The sequence below is a fragment of the Ambystoma mexicanum genome, chromosome 5q (genome assembly GCF_040938575.1).
Source record: "Ambystoma mexicanum isolate Mex_15411 chromosome 5q, UKY_AmexF1_1, whole genome shotgun sequence".
Classification (NCBI taxonomy): domain Eukaryota; kingdom Metazoa; phylum Chordata; class Amphibia; order Caudata; family Ambystomatidae; genus Ambystoma; species Ambystoma mexicanum.
The window spans coordinates 949565114-949582775 of NC_090933.1; the positions used below are offsets into that span (position 1 = coordinate 949565114).

At 42.7% G+C, this 17662-nt stretch overlaps 1 long non-coding RNA gene across 1 annotated transcript in view; it reads right to left on the reverse strand.

Annotated features, from left to right (window-relative positions):
* Positions 1 to 7763: 7763 nt before the first annotated feature.
* The window catches only part of LOC138497805 (uncharacterized), a 98802-nt gene continuing 88903 nt past the window's right edge, over positions 7764 to 17662 (reverse strand). The window contains exons 2-3 of the long non-coding RNA XR_011278647.1: positions 8845 to 9004; positions 7764 to 8457 (exon numbers count right to left, since the gene is read on the reverse strand). This is a non-coding gene — a long non-coding RNA (uncharacterized lncRNA). The remainder of the gene's footprint in view (positions 8458 to 8844; positions 9005 to 17662) is intronic.

Consider the following 17662-nt stretch of genomic DNA (forward strand, 5'->3'; position numbering starts at 1 on the left):
AATGACACAACATGGACATAAAGCAAGCATTACGAAGTGCCAGCAGTTAGTAGATTTTAGAGACAAGTAGTTCAGAGAGAGCACAACTCCTCATTGGCATTGAATCAATTGACGTTTTACCTTAACACTTTAAGGAAGATGTAAAAAAATAATTTGCACCCACAAACTGATACCAATCATCAGCTCATTATGATTATTATAGCCTCCCACATGCTATGAAACCTGGCTTCTATGACATCATATGTCGACGGTGCCATAGAGAAGGCATCCTCCCATTGCAGCTCATTAATCCAGATTACATCTGTGGTATCCTTGACCTATTCAGGCCAGGTGGTAACTCTGGGGTGGGTGTGGAATTCATTAATGTAAGTTGACAATTTCTTATGTATAGAACCTAGGCTAACGATATAGCTGCGGGTGCTGGAGGCTGTGAATTGTGTATTTTTGGCAACAGATAAACGAGCACTGGCAATGCCAAGAATGTTGCCTTTTGTGTAGGCATGTGATAGGCATTTTGCAGACACTGTTGTAATGGTGGTAACTGGCCATTATTGGTAGCAGCGAAATAGTGCAAGTTCTTGGGCATTTAATAGCAGTGCCTGCCAAATACCTATACATGGGCCAAAACTGTTGGCTTTACCAATGCTTGTTTTTAAAATGACTTCAGTGAAGGACATACACACTACTTATAAATCAAGTGACTGAAGACAGGCTTGGCTAAAACCTTTTTGTTACACCAATAGTACATTTGCAGCTCCAGTTAAGCCATCAACTCTGGAAGTCTGCTTTGAAATAACACTGTCAGGAACTTCAAGCACAAACAGCTATGTTACTGCTTGAGAAAGCTTGCTCAGAGATCCCAGGAGGATGTGCTTTGGGTGGGAAGGAGCAGGGAGTGGGTGGAAATGTTGTAAGGCAGGCCCTCGGGCAACTAGACAGTATAAAAACACTCCTCTAAGGAAAAATCATGTTGCACCTCTTTGCAAGGAAAACTAAGTTTATTTTGTATACAAAAAGGGAAAGGTGACAGAAGGTCCAGTAGAACCAAACTGCCACGAACACAAGGTTGTAAAAGAATAGCGTCACTCATGACACAAGCAATAGACAGTGTTAACCCTCCCACCCTCAGTGGCTACCGTCCATATACATACTACCACTCTCTTATAATCCCTCGACCGATTGTCCACATACTAATCTACCACTATCCTCTAATACGTGGTGCCCCTAGTCCGTCATCTTGGTTTGCCGCTACGTGATTGGTGAGTGGATCCACGTACCTCGAATGTTAACCTCCCCATCAGCTTAGTCATGTGATGTGCACCTGGTCATTAACATGAGCTCAGTGGATAACTCCAAGGCCAAATTGGCTTCTTAGAACAATGGTGCGCTTCTCTTGATGCCAGACATGCAAGCACCCCCACTATGCCTCCCTGTCGGTGAACAAAATTGGTTGGCAATCACAAATCACTGGGTGTTTCTCTCCCAGCTTCCGCCTTATCAGCTACCCTTCCCTGGAGCTTCGCTTGGGCCTTTCGAGTACCACACTAATCGGCCAAATTCTGATGGATTTAGGTTTTCTGTTTTATGGGCATCTGGCAGTTCAAATAGGATGGCCATTTTCCCATAAGGCGTGAGTGCCCTAAATCTAGACTGGACATTTTGCCAGCTCAAGACCTTTTCCCCCGGCTCCCATGGGTTTATCCTTCGGGTCGGGCGCAGCCCTGCCCATACTCGGCCATTCACAGTCCTTTCTGGTTTCGCAGGCCTACAGCTCAATACAATTACTTTTTTATCTGTTCAGCCTGAAGGCCACTATGTACGGTTTCACTGCTGGGGGTTGGGATGGGAAGGTAATTTGAACTCTTTATCGCACTACACTGCTGCTTCCAACAGGGCCTGCAAAATACTAGGCCTCACTTCCAATATGGCAGTGCTACAGTATTTCTCATGTCTGGGACCACGGCCTAAGTCATCATCCTTGAACACTATATTTTAACTACTGTACTTCAGTATCACTCGTACCCTGTATCTGGGCCTACCTGTATTTCCATGACTGTAGGAAAACTACTATATTTGTTATTCCCACTTTGCATGTTCTACCCCCTTGCAGCTGCACATGTACACTTTTCACGTGGGCATGGGAGCTGGACATGCATCCCAACATTCCCCCTTTAGTTAATCCTTCGTTAACTAAACCAGCTGCTTCTCTTCTCCTATCTTTATCATCTTTGGGCACCCATGCCCTACATACATGATGCAGACTTCCTCCATCCTGGGTATACTTCTCCGGGGTACATTCGAGAAAAAGGCAGTCCCCATCTCCTGCTAGGTCCATCCAGTATTCTATATAATGTTCTGGATCTGGTGGGGGGTGAGGTTACAGTCCCAGGGGATATAGAGGCCGGTAAATTCCCACCATGTGGAATTTACTTGGATTCTCTGTTTGGGTATACCTGCCCTTTGTGATTGGAGGAGCTCCAGATGCCCTTGTCGAGACCATCATCATGGCACTATTTGGGAGAGTCTTTGTGCTGCACCGGAGTATCATTTGGCACATGCAGAACATTAACCGATGAAACACCACGATGGGAACCAGTATCCTCTCCGCTACATCTAGCCAAGTTGGAGACCATGAGCACATTGTGTCGAACCAATTTTCAGCTTCCACTCCTACTTCCGTCTCCATGCCTGTCTTCAGCTTGTGTAGGGCCCCCGTTAGGTGTGACAGTGACCCATTTTCTGTATCATTTGGGGGAAGTATGTGCAACATGGCAATCCAATCTTCTTGCACACACACCCCTCCATGGCTGTCAACGAGTCAGTACATATCTGTTTTGTAGGGTCATCAGTTGGATGGCACGCATCACGCTTTTTATTGAATCAACCCCTGTCTGGTGTCGTTCGCCAGCTGAATCATTTCCCACTAACAATTTGAAGTCATTTGTTGTTGGCTGCAGCCTGGACACCTGGCTGTAGGAGAGAGAGGCAAAGAACAATTCCGTTTTGGTGTACAAGTGATATTTGTCTGGCATCGCTTTCAATAGATTGGAGGAGACTTCCTCTTCACTCGGGATTAGGATGGCTCTGGCCCTGCTGTGGGAGTTTTTGCTGTTGTCAGGTGGGCATCAGGAACCACTAAGAAAGCTGAATGCAGGGTTGCTAATGAGCATGTTCCTCTCATGATGGTGGGAGATGCATGTATACCCGCTGACCGCACACCCAGAGTATGTCCACGAGAGCCACTGCACCTTTGCTGAGGTCAGGAATAAACAGTGTCTTGTTGATTTTGCTGTTGGTTCCCACTGGAACAGTCCCATGTCCTCGGAAACCAAATTAATTTTCATATGCCGCTTGCAATTTCACAGGAGTTTCATTTGTTTCAATTCATGTCAATTTTGACACATACGTGGCCGATATGGTTAGACAGTTCTTGTTTATGTTCCAGATGATCTCTTCATTGAATCCCGCCAGCCCTCCTGCTGCACAGATTACTACTGCCTCCTCCCACCTGTTGGATACGAACAACACTCTGTCCATCTTCAGCAATAGGTGTGCCTTGCATCTGGGGCTTTTCATCATTTGCACATTTTCCTCATCTTTGTCCATCAATACAACTCGTACTCTGTGCCCTTGGAACATGCTTTGTATATGACACTGTGCCAAATGGACTAAACACTGGGCTTCTAGGGGTGTCATCTCTTGGTGTACTAACATTTTGGGAGCCCCTGGCGCATGCGGGATGAGAGAATGAAAATACTAGACCCCATTTGACCTCTGCTTCCCCACTGAGCAAATGTAACTGTACAATAAGTTAATGAATTCTGGATGGTGCACATCAGTCATTGTCAAATACTACCCCTTTATATTGGTCCTATTCATTCTCTTATTCAACCCTTCTTTTGACCCGTGGTTTCCATTGCCATGTAACTATCAAATATCTGTGTTTTTTTTATATTTACAAACTCATTTTGAAAAATGTCATTTCAAACAGTACCATATTCAAAACCTTCATTTTCATTTTCTTTACCTGTGCACCCTATAATGCAGCCCCCTTTATATGTCCCCTATATATAAACTGGCTTAACAAATATATATATAATCCTGAAATAAATCCTAAACATATGTACAATATAGACATTATTACGCAATGCTTGTGATAGGAAACCTGCAGGAGGCAAGCAGAATTAGACAACCATGCAGTAATCACAGAATTTCTCACTTTGCACAATATCAAAGCAAACACTTTGTACCACTGGGCAAAAATGGTCCAAAAAGGAAAACGCATAATTCGCTGCCACTTTTACTGACACAGGATGACAACAGCTGGCAACTTTATTCAGAAGGGCACTGTGAATCTGGCAAAGGGGGAGCTGTATGAGGAGCCTTCCGGACACCAGAAAGGTGCAGCCACTGCACCATCTCCTTTACCTTCACTGCCAATGGGGTGGCATAAACCACCTCTTATGCAGCATTGAATCTTGGTTGGCTCCAGCAGTGGACAAAGTTCCTTATATACACTATATAGACAGGGAACAACTGTATTGGTGGCGAACTTGCAGGGGTGGGTGCCGTGTTGTCATCTGCTTTTTCTCTTCTTGGTGCTATCTGGCAAGAAAGAACTGTCATGCATCTGTTTGACGGATGCAAATATGCCATAAATTCATCTCCCAAAACTGTGACAGCCCTCTTAGCATCAGATGCACTACATATAGGTTAAAGTGATGTGTGCATTCTCATCCCCGTCACTATTTTGTGAGGTGAGAGATGATGGTCCTTACAGGGCTGTGTCCTCAAACCTAAAAGGTCCAGGGGCAAACAATGGATCCAATTCTTTTTGAGGGTCACACATAGCTTTGATAATTTGGCCTTCAAGGGGCCATTCTTCCTCTTGACAACTTGACATGTGTGGGCCGTGAGAGAGCATACATCAACCTTTCTAACTGTGTTGCATGTGGGACCTACCAGCCCTTCGAAATCCCCTTCTCTTCCAGTGTGATAGTCCAGAATGCACGGTGGTGAAATATGCCATGGCAAAATATGAGTCTGAATATATTGTTACCCGGCACCCCTGGGATGCATCTAGTGCCTCAATCTGGGTGATCAGTTCTGCTGCTTGTGCAGGATAGTGCATTGGCAATCTCTTCTGTACTAGGACCTTGTACTCCAAGTCCACTAAGCAAACCACTACCCTGCCCTGTGTCTCTTGGTCAACCATCATCGAAAAATATTTTCCCGATCATCGAGAGCACAGTCCCTTGCCTTGGGTATATCGTCTTCAGGGCCAGTCATGTGTGTCGTCTCCATAAGTGAGTGGTTCAGTAATAAATGTTGCTGGGTTTACCGTCTTGCACCTCACAATATGGATGGAGGGGCTGGATTGAATGATAGCATGACCTTGTACGCAGATGCTCTGTGTCATCAGTGTGGATTTGGACCTTTCAAGGATTGTGAATACTGTGTGTTCAACATAAAGGGTAACTGAATACCCCATCGTAATCGTGGCAGATTTTTCAATGGTGAAGGCTCCTGCTGCCAAAGCCTGCTCACATGAGAATTGGCCCTGCATTACTGAGTTCAGCATACTACTATAGTAGGCCAGACGTTTGTGGCCCATGATGCTTTTCTGCATCGTTACTGCTGTCATCTGTCCATCTGAGTGAGAAAACAAATTGAGTTCTTGTGTGTAGTCGGGGGTTGCTAGAACAGGGGCTGTACTGATGACGTGTTTGAGCTCTTGAAAGCTTGTGAGCATCTCTCCTGTCCCTATTATGGTGCTTTTTGTATTTTGGCCTTTTTTAGTCTGTGTAATAATGGTCTAGTGTATGTGATATAGTGAATTATCCATGCCCTCCAATAATTACACAACCCTATGAACTTTTCCATGTCTTTAACTGTGACTGGCTGGTTGGTGCTATGCACTGCAACAACACATTCAGGCATTACCTTCTTAGCATCAACGGAAATCACTTGGCCTAAATATAGCACTTCCTGACAATACTGCATTTTCGTCTTGTCTACTTTGTACCCTTTGCTAGCAATTGCAACCGCATGATGGAATCCTCTCTGCACTGTTACTCATTGGGGCTACACACCAATAAATCATCAACATACTGGATAATGATACTGGGCACTTGTATGTTTCCTAAATCAGCATGGAGTACCCTGTTGAAAATACCAGGGGACTCACAGTACCCCTGTGGGAGCTGAGTATGCTGCAATGTCATCCCTCAATAGTTAAACGCAGTGAGGTACTGGGAATTTGGAATCAATGGAGTAGAGACAAACGCATTCTTGAAGTCAATGACAGTAAAGTGGGTCACTGTGGTAGGTATATTACCAAAGTATCATTGCTGGGTTTGGTACAACTGGGAACTCATACTGCACTATGTTGTTTAGGGGGCGGAAGTCCTGAATCCTCCTCCAACTCTCCCCCTTTGCTTTCTTGATGGGTTATATAGCTGTATTGCATTGGGACCCTGATGGTACTAGGTGTAGTAGTGCTATAATGGTTTCATATACACCCTCATCTGCCTCCTTAGACAGCATGTACTGTTTTACTCTAGGTAGGATTGCTCCTCATTTGAGGGTGATGTATACTGCTGCTACACTCTTCAACAGGCCTACATCATGGGGGTTGCTTGTCCACAACATGTCTAGTACCTGTGCTAAATCACCTTGAGCAAACTGTGGGGCACTTTCTGCTAAAATCATAGGACAAGGAACATGTTGGTACTGAATCATTATTTTACATGGGATCCACACTTCAAATATCATCTCCGCCTCATTATCCATGTCCTCAAAATGTTGCCCATCTGACACCCTCCTTTATGGCTGGATCAATGCATAGGAGGACAGTGCTCCATTCTTCCTCTGCATCTGTCCCTATCAACACTATTTTGGTTTTGCAAACATAACCCCTTCCGAATCTAGGGTGATCATCATCCCTGCATCACGGTCTTGGGGCTCAGCTGATCTGAACAGAAACCCGAACGGTACCCTCCATGGCTGCTTAGCCACACCTAGCACTGCATTGAGCAAGGTTCCATATGAGCTTACTGAAATGATTTCTAATCAATTATTTCTGGAAAAAAAAAATATTGAATTTCCCATGTTTGTTACCCCACACTGAACCCCCTCACACATTTTAACCCTTTACCCCACCCCCTTTATATTTACCTTTTTGTTTATTTTTTTGGTAATTAATTCATGATCATCATTTTGGTAACATCACTGGATACCATTGAGCAACACTGTAGCCCTGTAAATATACAGGTCTATGTGCCCTGCTATTCCTCGGGTTGCTCCCTCACATCCCAATGAATGAACAATGACCATCGCCCTTACATAAACTATCCCTGGGGTTGTACACACTACACCTTCCTCCGTGAATGAGATTGTCATGTTCAAATTGCTCAGCACATCCTACCCTCAAATACATTTACAGGGGAGGCTGTTGAAAACAATAATGGTTCCTGCACTTCCCTGTCACCTACCCTAATTGGCAATTCTTCTGTAAATGGTAGCGACTTTATTGCCCCAGAAAACCCTTGCATGTCCATTACCTGCCCATCCATAATGCATGACTTTGTTGCTCCAGTATCTACCAACAAGGCAAAAGGTCCTGGTACGTCAAAGGTGGGCCAATGTGAACTGTAAATGAATTAAAGTCATTCACCTGGTCCAAACCCATATATCTATTCAAGTTATAGAAGTTGCATGCGTTTGTGCGTGTTCAGACACTCCTTCAAAAGAAACAAGAAGAATTGTTGGAATCGAAATGAAACTTTTATATCAAAAATGTAGTGCACATGGTAAAATCCAACATATAAGGACATATGTAATCAATCAATATAATTAGCACATACAAATATTGGGTGTAAAGTCCTTCAGACAATAAAAAAACGGAGAACAGTGCATAAAAGAAAAACATAAATCAAATCTAAGCATTAACATAAATTGGTTGTTTGTCACTTTGGAGTTCAATTTAAACCAAGTGAAACATAAACCAAATCTGAGCATTAACATAAATTAGTTGCTTGTCACTTTGGTGTACAATTTGAACCAAAACAGAGAAAATATAAATTTTGAATTGAAAAAACAATTATATTGATAATGCCTGTATTCTTGCTGGAATTTCACAGGTGAGGCAAGTAACCCGTTTTGTTATACAATTGTGAGGGAATCCCAAAATCAAATCTTAATGTGTGTTGGGATTGGGTCTGCCAACGCATCAGGGGGAACAAGATAATTGGCAACAGGAGCCATGCAGAAAAAACATCCATGTCCATTGGTGGTATCAAATAAAGAAAAAGATCCTGGTTGGCACAGTGTTCTGTGGCGGACCTTGTGTGCCCTTTGGGAAACAATGCGTTTCGGCGGTTCAAAGTTCAAAGGAACGATACTCTTCGCATTAGAGGAAAGTGCCCTGCCTTCATCAGGGCAATAGATAGCAGGACCCTGTGGTTGTGAAAGGGGAGAGAAGATTAAGTTGAGAAAAAAGACAGAGTGATAGAAAATATATGCAGAATTTGAGAGTTGGTGAAGGGTGAGGAATTGTCTTATACATTAAAGTCCGCATGCAAGGGAAATAACAATATTTGGATGCAGAGCAAAGAACATGGTCATGTCTGCAGTATTACTCATAGCCAGGTCTAAATGTTTTTAGGGTAGGGAGTCCTCTGGTGCAGTGCCGATGTACTTGCCCCTATTAAAAACGTAGAAGATACTGGCATTGGGTCCCCTTCGGGATAGCAGTGCATAGGTCCCCGTGTACACCTGCTGGTCTGGAGACTTTACGCAGGATGAGAGAGACAGGATGGACTGAGAAGGTAGGGATACACTTACCACTGATTGGTGATCAGAAAGGGTGCAGCTCTAAGGGGGCTGGATGGTGATGAGTGAAACGGAAGTGGACACTCATTATCGTGTGGAGCAATGCAAGAGCGCTGGAGATGCTCATGAAGTCCAGTTATAGTTGTCAAAGGTCAGTCTGACAAACTGAAGCCTGAAACAGAAAAGTGACTGTTTAGGAGTAGGGAAATTTTGAAAGAAAATGGGAAGCAATGAGTGTTCGTCGTGGGCGGAGAGAGGAAGAGCCTGGTACTTGTGCTACTGGCATCTACTCTTGCAGACCCTTTGTTGGTCCCACGCAATTCAGGTACGACTAGACATTTCCCAGGCAATCTTTCCTGGCTCTTCCTCTCTCCGCCCACGACCTGCTGTCTGCTTCTCTAACACGTGTATCCATTCGCCCACACCCACAGTGAGGGAGGGTTGTGCTTTGATCAGATTGTTCTGGTTGATGTGGGGCCAAGGAATATATTTTGCTCTCCCACAGCCCTTGTGTAATAACAGAAAGTGTGCCCCCACTTGCTTTACCACTTTCTTCTTTCCTCCTTGTTTCCCCTTCACTACCGCCATATGCCCATGGCGGGCTCTCAACCTAGGCCCCCACAAACTTTCAACCTGCGATAAAATCATGGGCAGAGTGTCATCCTCCACCTACTCATCTTCAGTATCCCACTCTTCCTCCTCCGCTACTGCATTCATATCAGAATCAGACTGGCCCTATCCGTAATCTAAATGGCCAGCTCTTGGCCTACTTCTACACTACCTCTCGGAATACTTCCCAAAACCCTCTGTTTCCACATGGACATCCCTTATTGCCGTGCTATGAATTCTGAATAAAATGCTCCCCGTTCTCCATTAATCCGTCCAAACTGGTGCTCTCTGTAAGTCTCCCTGGTCCAACTTCAACCTTGCTAACTCTTCCTCCGTCCTTTTCAATGCTTCCTCAAGCTCTTTTTGTGGCCTCTCCTCTGAACCCCTACGCATATGAGCTTGATCGGCTGCAGTTTCTATTTGGTTTGGTATATTCTCATATTGAGCTGCTGTCGAAGGGGTAGGGAGGAGCTGTGGCGGGCAGTGGGACATGCGTGGGGTTTGTGTACCCTGTTGCTGCACGTGGGCGGGGAGCAGGACCCTGCCGGGGGAGGCTGTGCTACAGACACAGTGTTTGGTGGGGCGGGGCACCTTTGAGTGTTCAGGACAATGGGCGCGGCTGGTGCCCGGACACACATTACCGGTGACCCACTCACTGTTTTCTTATTATAAATGGGGGCATCCTTCAAATCCTCCATAATTCTGAGACCCTTTTCTATTCTTCAGTTTATTGCCCTTGTATTTGGCTGCCAGAAATGTATACATGTGACCCAATACCTCCTTGTTATTTCTTCCTTGTTCTGGCCATGACTTATACATTCCCCCTCTTGTCTTGGCCACCCACTCTCCGATGTTTCATTATTTTCTCCTGCTATAAAGGGAGGGCCATACACATATACTCCAGGGGAGTCGATGGGTCCATTTTGATGGTCCCTACCTGAATAAAACCTTTTCGGTCAACCCAGGCCCCAATCCTGTGGTGCCTGTGGTGCCTTAACACCCCTGTCCCACCCTTTTCCTGTTTCTTTTCCCCCGCTCTCTCCATTCCTCACCCCCATGCACACACCCCAATCTCCTCACCCCACTACAATCCACAGACCCTAATACCACTCACAACTTACTTTCATTTCACAACAATACTGTACACAACTTCCAGACCCCACATTGGTCCGCACTTCCACAATAAAAACACCAATAAAACAGAACAGGCTGCTCCCTTTATGTACTTTACTGCATATAATAAAACAAAAAAAAGTAATATAATGCCACATGGTCTTTCCACAACACACCCACTTCACCGTCCACACTCATGCACTCTCTAACACTCACACACCCCAGTGCCCTGTTTTCTCCCGTAAAAGGTGCACTTACATCTACGCGCTCTCCCGAGTTCCTACATCATGGGGTCCCGTCAATGGCCTGCACAATCCGGGGGTGCCGCGCCGCTCGAAAAAGCTGACAGGAATTTAGGAAACATGACTCCTGTAAACCTCTCCAGTTAGTGAACAAGGGACTGGTCACTGTAGGTGGGCACAGCCCCTCCGTATGTGCAGCCAGGAATCCTCCGTCACTGCGATGGGTCTGAGATCATGTTGGGATCACCAATTTTGGAAGGCAGACCTCCAGACAGCCAAAAAACATTCCTCTAAGGAAAAAAGCTTGTTGCACCTCTTTGCAAGGAAACGTTGTACACGAAAAGAAAAAGGTGACAGAAGGTCCTGTAGAACCAAACTGTTTGTTGAAAGCAAACACAAGGTTTTAAGAGCGAATAGCAATATACAGTGTTAACCCCCACCCGCCACATTATATATATATATATATATATATATATATATATATATATATATATATATTATATATATATATATATATATATATATATATATATATATATATATATATATATATATACACACACACTACCAGCCTCTATAGTCCCTCAACTGATTGGCCACATCCTAATCTACCCCTACCCTATAACACGTGGTCCCCTACGCCGTCATCTTGGTTTACCGCCACATGATTGGTGAGGTACCTGGAATGTTACCCTCCCCGTCGGCTTAGTCACGTGGTGTGCACCTTGCCATTAACATGACCTCAGTGGATAACTCCAAACTCCAAGGCCCAAGGTCAAATTGGCTCCTAATGGTGCGCTTCTCTTGATGCCAGGCACCGGGCAACCCCACCATGCTTCCCTGTCATTGAACTAAATTTGTTGGTATCGCCTTCTGCTCCTCGTATCAGAAATCACTGGGTTTTTCACTCCCAGCTCCCCCTTAACAGCTACCCCTCCCTGGAGCTTCGCCTGGGCCTTTTGAGGACCACACTAATCAGCCAGATTCTGATGGATTTAGATATTCTGTTTTATGGTTATCTGGCAGTTCAAATAGGGTGGCCATTCTCTCAGGCGGCGCTAGTGCCCTAATTCCAAACTGGAAATGTTGGCAGCTCAAGACCTCTACCCTGGCTCTGATGGGTTTGTCCTTCGGCACGGGCACAGCCCTGCCCGTGCTTGGCCATTTGCATTCCTTTCTTGTTTCACTGGCCTACAGCTCGATAAATAACTATCTGTTCGGCCTGAAGGCCTCTATGTTTGGTTTCACTGCTGAGGCTTGTGATGGGAAGGTGATTTGAACTCTTTATCACACTACACTGCAACTTCCAACAGGGCCTGTTTGCATGATTCCCTGATGTGTTTGGAGGATACCACTTCTAAGCCTTTGTGGATCAGTCAGTCATGAGTCACTCAACCTTTGTCCCATACTTTGAACTGTCTTCCCGAGCCTGATCCTACAGACCTATCCTTTCCCCTTAGAATCTGGGTGAGGACTTGTTACCCACATCCACTCCTATTGGTCCTTTAGCACATGCTAGCACTTCGGTGGAACCTTGGCCAGGAATTGTTTGGGGGATTTTCTGTGTTCCTGTGCAGCATGGGCCATTCCATCACAAATGGCAGTACCAGTACGCATGTTGACACTTCCCATGGCAACTGTGGCTGAGTGATAAATGGGTGCTCTTTGGACTCTGGACACATAGACCATGTACCTCTCCCAGTTGTCTCCCTGAAGTCAATGCTGGCAGAAGTGTTGGCCAAGATGATGACCTCTGACCGGGTGAGGGATTATTTCAAGACTTTGGCACCAGAGAATTAGGCATCACCTCCCTAATCAATTACTTACAGCTCTTCCTTAACAATGCTGCTGAACCATTCACCTGGCATAATAGACACTGCTAATAAAAGAGATTTAGGCAGGTGAATGCTAACGCTGTTTTATTGTGATTTTAAAAACTCTTGTGGAAGGACTTTTCAGTTTCTGACTTGCCTGTTTACAGAGCTTATAACATTTGTAGGAAATGGCAGGGGCAGTTTTTCCACCACATCATTCCACAATTTGTGATGAGAATGGTCTGTCCATTGGCATTGGCCTATGCCCTAATCTCTCATTTATGGTTTTCATTGGTCATCATCTGTCAACTACATTTGTACCTCACCCATCAGCTACTTGCTCCTAGAAGAGTTTGTGGTGCAGTGTACTATTTCCTTAAAACAAAACATTATTATTTTTAAAAAAACATTTGTATTCGTGTTCATGGTTTTCAAAATAAAACCTTATACACTTTGTATATACTAAAATCCAATAGAAAATGCATATAGTTGAATAAAAAATGTATCAATTACACATAATCACATTCAATAACACATTTGTCCAAACAAACATGTATTTAAAAAAATAAACCATTAAAGTATTAATGTCCATACTCCTTAACACCTCAATACAATTATTACTTATTCCTTGTCTAATAAAACCTGCATACGGTTCCATAAAAATAAACAGATTTAGACAAAATCATATTTACCAGAATTAACATACGACCAGAATTGATCAGTTTGTATTCTACTCATGTCCCTTAAAAATGTATTATAGGCAAGTGCATAGTAAGAAGTAAGACACGTACATTGAGTTAGTAGATGACAAGTAGTCAGTTCTATTTCCTGATTGCAGAAACACATTCGTAATTCACTAGACATCTTTGTCCAAGAGCCCAAAATAAAGGATGGTTACAAATCAAATCGTAATTTCATCATAAATCTGCATAAATTAGAATCATATCTTACAATGTATTTAAAAGGAATTGAAGAAAGGAAACTTCTGTCTGTTATATTCTCTCTACCTATATTCTAGATTTGGGCTACCATCAAGTTTCCAAATGATATCCATAAAGAATCTACCCCAAGAGTTAACAAACCCTCTAATGGTACTATTGGCAAGTTCACCCCTTTTGATTAACCTTGAAAAAAAGACTACAATGAGTTATCCTTATCGTGATCAGTCATATTTGTAAATATAAATTACAGCGTTTAATTTTTATCATGTAGATAAGGAGTTGTGGCCAAATTCCATTTTAATGGCTTCAGCAGGAACAGCAGAGGACAGATCTCCACAATTTGCTCTCCATTTCTTTTGTCCAGCAGAGTAAACACTCTGGTGAACATTCCATACCATATATAGCACCGATTCGAACACTAGTCTTATACATTTTTATTAGGCCTTCCAGAGAAACACCTTTTTTTTAATTAATTGTTCAACAGCTCTGAATTTTCTCAAAGATTTAGGGACAGCAGATTTTTCCAAATACTGACTATTTAATGAGTTGCCAACAGGAATACCCAAATAAAAGTAGCTATCAACAGCCACTATAACATGAGATTGGACGTAACATTTTAAAAAATGTATTTCTACTCCAACCATAATTTGGGGTTTTGAGTGATTAATCTTAAAATAATTATCTTCACAATATTTAATTAGAGCATCTAAAGCCCTTTGCAGACCTATGTACATGTAATCTGTGTAAGATATCTATGAAACTAACTGATCACCAATAAGTGGAGGAAGATTATTGCAACGTGTTAATGCTAAATGTATGTCTGGAACATTAAGGTTGTATGATATATGGGCTAAAACACATCCCTGTTTCAAGCCATTATTGGTATTAATTGGCTTGGATAGTTTTCCCATATTACTAAATCTTATACTGACTGCATTGAACTGTTACGTCTGTTTCATTAGGCTGAGTATCCAAGGGGGAAAACCCAATGTTTCCAATTTTGCCCATAATCTACATCTGCCAACACAGTCAACAGCACCAGTGTAATCGATGAACCCTGTATGAAGCTTAAGACCAGTAGCCTTCAGAGTAGAACAGATTACATATTGAAGATTCCAGATATTATTGTTTGTGCCCATGTCCTTTCAGAAACCTGTTGTTGTATATTAAGAATATTTTTCTCTCTAATATAGATCATAATCTCTACCAAGTTTATATTAAAAAATATTGTATTGGTCGAATCAGTCATTGCAAGTAAATGATTTTTTTTCAGCTCATCCTATGCTCCCTTTTTATGTATAAGTACCATCATTGATTGTCTCCATGAACTAGGAATTTTACCTTTGCTGGCTACTTTGCCAAATAAGTCATTTAATATGTGAACCCACATCTCTGGAGATTTGTTTAATATTGTGTTCACCAAATCACCCGGCCCAGATTCCCTGGACGATTTTAACTTTACGATAACCTCACAAATATCATGTTCGTCCAAAATATACCTATAAAGAATGTAATTATCTATTGCGTTTTGGGGACTAATAACGGACACATTTTCAATGCAATATAATGATTGTATATGACTATGCCATTTGTCCTCTGCAACTGAATGAATTTCATTTTTGTTCTGAAAGTTGGAATGACTATATGCCAAAACCTCTTGCCATCGTTAGTATGTAGGCAGTTGAACATGATTTGCCATTGTGCAGTTGTCATAGAGATTTGACAATTTCTAATACAGTTTTTATGCTTAGTTTTCAAGTTCGTAATGCCATTCATTTTCTCAATTTGATCTAAATTTAATTGAATAAATCTCATCTTTCAACTTTCTTTTTCCCAGCAATGCTGACTTCATAAACATATCCTGTATTATTTTCTGTGGTGGCAATCCACTTAAAGTTAAACATATCCAGACTTTTAGAAGTTAAAGTACCAATGATGGAATTGGAACTCATAAAAGGCAACTCTTTAAAGAGACCCAAGTCAAGTTTTAATTGATTTATCAAATCTCCAGACATTAAAAATTAATTCCACACCATTCTATTACCTTGAATATTTACTAGGTAATTTCCTAACAATTTGTTATGATTCTCAATCTTTATTTGATTGACTGCCAAAGCCAGTATAGAATGGTTACTATATTGATTATGTATGGTGTTAAGAGAATGAATAATGCCCCTAAATTTATATGAAGTGAAGATATATGTTTTGCTAGAGGAAAGGCCTTTAGTCCATGTGTTCTCTTCCTTAGTAGTCAAATTATCAATTTAATCTAGGCCAATGCCCCCCATAAGCTGTAGCCACATGCTCCCTCAATTAGTTTGCAGGGTTTTAAACAGAGTTCTCACAGAGTTGCTATTAAGAGTATTAATCACATTCCTTTTCAATTTAGCAATCTCGCAATAAGAGTTGACATCCCCACATGTAATAACTGCTTCGTCCGGATGATCCCAATACCATTCAGGCAGTATGTTGATGTAATGGACATAATTAAATTAAATCCCATGCCCCCCGACCCCACGGTGTGTCATATACATTTACAATCCAATAGCAAAATCTAGCCATGGGTTCTTCATTAAAACATATGGGGAATATATACTAGGTAATCTTAACATACTGACCATAGTGAATGTAATGTGATTTTGAGAGGTTTTCCTGCTTGGAAATTCTTTTTTTAGGATCCTTTCTGTGGTGGTTGGGTACAGCATTGGCTCCTTGGGCAGGCTCATGTTTGCTCCACCATCCCAGAGTTGCAATATCATGGAAAAGGGAGAGGAGTGGGAGTTATGGAGCCCCAGAGTAATAGGTAGGGATAGGATAGTTATGGGAAGGATGGGCCTATACTAGAGAATAGATGTAGAAGCCAAGGAATGCACCTTGGTGGTGTGGAATGGTATAGTGACCTACAGGGCATATGCTAGTCTTGAAAAGGCATCATGGCACTGTGCGTAGGCCCATGTGAATGCCAATAGCTTTGAGTGTGGGAAGAGATGAGTCTTTAGTTTTCACTGAAATCTAGATGGTTTGCTATTAGTCAGTTCTCAGGAAGCAGAGAGTTCCACAAAGTGGCTGATGTGATGAATCCAGGAATATGTCCCTTCTCCCCAAGGGGGATCCACCCCTGTGAGGCTAGGGAAGTGAGCCCATCCTGCAATACCCTCCCTAGGGGTATAGACAAGTGGGACCTCGCTGGGGACAAGGACACACGTTCTGATGAGGAACTCCCTAAAAATCTTGTTTATAATATCTCTAAAAACATCTATTGTGGAACCATACATAAAGAAGAAACCCAAAATATTTTTGTAAATGGAATATTCCATTCCACTGGGATGAAGAACCCAATCGAGGGTAATAATGAGAGACCAGGATGTATGCCGCCGATGTCCCAGGTGCACATCATACAGGCAGAGGGAGGAGAATACCAAGAGAAAAAGCCTGAGTTTCAAAGGGCTGTGGTTGCCACTTACTGTGAGAGAAACAGACATGACAGGTCTTGCATGGAGAGAATGACAAATGGATGGTCAGCATCTACACAGCAAGAGGGAGAAGGAAAATAAATAAATGCACAGCGTCTTATGACACGAGAGAGAGAGAAATGGGCGTGCTGCGAATTTGATAACGATGTGCAGCATCTTACCTCGGGTAAAACAAACAACACCGATTGACGCGCAGCATCCTGGAACACCAAAGGAGAAATATATACCAAAGGTGGTGGCGTGACCACAAAAGCCAGGAGTCCCCCAAAAAAATGCTAAAAAATCATGAAATAAAATGGTACAGGAAGTACCTTATCGTCATTCCCGACAGGAAACCTAACAATAGCAACTCCAAGCCACAAGAGGTCCCTGTGATGTTACCCTAAGAAGTCTCAGGTAAAGGGGTTAACGGGAGACCAGGGAGAGGAGATATGATTGTTATGGGACTAAGTCTACTTGTCCCAGTACCAGTCATAGTAAAGTGACTTTGATACTTTACCCCAGATGGGGTAGTGATAATCGTTATGGGATTAATCATATTCATCTCAATATAAGTCAAGACATTGGTATAAGTGTATCAAGAGGAGAGACTAGGATCCTTTAACTAAGAGAAGCGAACGGGAATTGTTATGGGTTGC